We start from the raw sequence: 2500 nt of genomic DNA on the forward strand, positions 1-2500 counted from the left end.
ACCGCCACCAGGGGCTCGGGGTGAAAATCCTGCCCGGGAAGAGGCGCACAGCCTCGGGCAGGGCGCCCCCCTACCATCCCTGGAGCTCCAGGGAGTACCAGGAGCAAATCCAAATAGAAAAAAAAAAGTTAAAGTCCAACTGCCACCAGGGGCTCGGGGTGAAAATCCTGCCCGGGAAGAGGCGCACAGCCTCGGGCAGGGCTTCCAGGGCGCCCCCCTACCTCCCGGGAGCTCCAGGGAGTACCAGGAGCAGAAAGAAATATTTTGTTTAAAAAAATGACAAAGTGCTGCGGCACTTAGGCTGTGGGGCGAAAACAGGCGGAGTACCAGGAGCACAAAGTTTAAGTTGGAGTACCAGGGGCACCAAAGTTTGAGTTGGTATACCAGGAGCAGGAAAGTTTGGGCGGATGGTAGTCTGCTTGTATCCGGGGATGGGTGCTTAAGAGTGGGTCTGCAGGTTCGGCTGGTGCTGGGGTTCCTGGATGGTGGAGGTTAGGGGCCGGAGATAGGGGGCAGCTAACAGGTGTGTGGGTGGCCGAGGCAGGGGCTCCAAATTGGGGTAAAAGTGAGGTGGAGGGCCCCCTGGAGGTAGGGGGCCGATAGCAGGTGTGTGTGGCCGAAGCAGGGGCTCTAAATTGGGTAAAAGGGAGGTGGAGAGCCGCCTGGAGGTAGGGGGCGGAAAGCAGGTGTGTGTGGCCGAAGAAGGGGCTTTAAATCGGGTAAAAGGGAGGTGGAGAGCCGCCTGGAGATAGGGGGCCCGCTCCCAGGTGTGTGTGGCCGAAGCAGGGGCTTTAAATCGGGTAAAAGGGAGGTGGAGAGCCGCCTGGAGATAGGGGCCCGCTCCCAGGTGTGTGTGGCCGAAGCAGGGGCTCTAAATTGGGTTAAAAGTGAAGTGGAGAGCCGCCTGGAGATAGGGGCCCGCTCCCAGGTGTGTGTGGCCGAAGCAGGTGCTCTAAATTGGGTAAAAGGGAGGTGGAGAGCCGCCTGGAGATAGGGGCCCGCTCCCAGGTGTGTGTGGCCGAAGCAGGGGCTCTAAATTGGGTTAAAAGTGAAGTGGAGAGCCGCCAGGAGATAGGGGGCTTCTCCCAGGTGTGTGTGGCCGAAGCAGGTGCTCTAAATTGGGTTAAAAGTGAAGTGGAGAGCCGCCTGGAGATCGGGGCCCGCTCCCAGGTGTGTGTGGCCGAAGCAGGTGCTCTAAATTGGGTAAAAGGGAGGTGGAGAGCCGCCTGGAGATAGGGGCCCGCTCCCAGGTGTGTGTGGCCGAAGCAGGGGCTCTAAATTGGGTTAAAAGTGGAGTGGAGAGCCGCCAGGAGATAGGGGGCTTCTCCCAGGTGTGTGTGGCCGAAGCAGGTGCTCTAAATTGGGTTAAAAGTGAAGTGGAGAGCCGCCTGGAGATAGGGGCCCGCTCCCAGGTGTGTGTGGCCGAAGCAGGGGCTCTAAATTGGGTAAAAGGGAGGTGGAGAGCCGCCTGGAGATAGAGGGCCGCTCCCCGGTGTGTGTGGCCGAAGCAGGTGCTCTAACTTGGGTTAAAAGTGAAGTGGAGGGCCCCCTGGAGGTAGGGGGCCGATAGCAGGTGTGTGTGGCCGAAGAAGGGGCTCTAAATCGGGTAAAAGGGAGGTGGAGAGCCGCCCGGAGATAGGGGGCCTCTCCCAGGTGTGTGTGGCCGAAGCAGGGGCTCCAAATCCGGTAAAAGGGAGGTGGAGAGCCGACTGGAGATAGGGGGCGGATAGCAGGTGTGTGTGGCCGAAGAAGGGGCTCTAAATCGGGTAAAAGGGAGGTGGAGAGCCGCCTGGAGATAGGGGCCCGCTCCCAGGTGTGTGTGGCCGAAGCAGGGGCTCTAAATTGGGTAAAAGGGAGGTGGAGAGCCGACTGGAGATAGGGGGCCTCTCCCAGGTGTGTGTGGCCGAAGCAGGGGCTCTAAATTGGGTTAAAAGTGAGGTGGAGGGCCCCCTGGAGGTAGGGGGCCGATAGCAGGTGTGTGTGGCCGAAGAAGGGGCTCTAAATCGGGTAAAAGGGAGGTGGAGAGCCGCCTGGAGATAGGGGCCCGCTCCCAGGTGTGTGTGGCCGAAGCAGGGGCTCTAAATTGGGTAAAAGGGAGGTGGAGAGCCGACTGGAGATAGGGGGCGGATAGCAGGTGTGTGTGGCCGAAGAAGGGGCTCTAAATCGGGTAAAAGGGAGGTGGAGAGCCGCCTGGAGATAGGGGCCCGCTCCCAGGTGTGTGTGGCCGAAGCAGGGGCTCTAAATTGGGTAAAAGGGAGGTGGAGAGCCGACTGGAGATAGGGGGCCTCTCCCAGGTGTGTGTGGCCGAAGCAGGGGCTCTAAATTGGGTTAAAAGTGAGGTGGAGGGCCCCCTGGAGGTAGGGGGCCGATAGCAGGTGTGTGTGGCCGAAGAAGGGGCTCTAAATCGGGTAAAAGGGAGGTGGAGAGCCGCCTGGAGATAGGGGGCCGCTCCCGGGTCTCTGGGTCCGAAAAAGGGGTTGAAATTCGGGTAGAGTTGGGC

Source organism: Centroberyx gerrardi, chromosome 21 (assembly GCF_048128805.1).
Source record: "Centroberyx gerrardi isolate f3 chromosome 21, fCenGer3.hap1.cur.20231027, whole genome shotgun sequence".
Lineage (NCBI taxonomy): Eukaryota > Metazoa > Chordata > Actinopteri > Beryciformes > Berycidae > Centroberyx > Centroberyx gerrardi.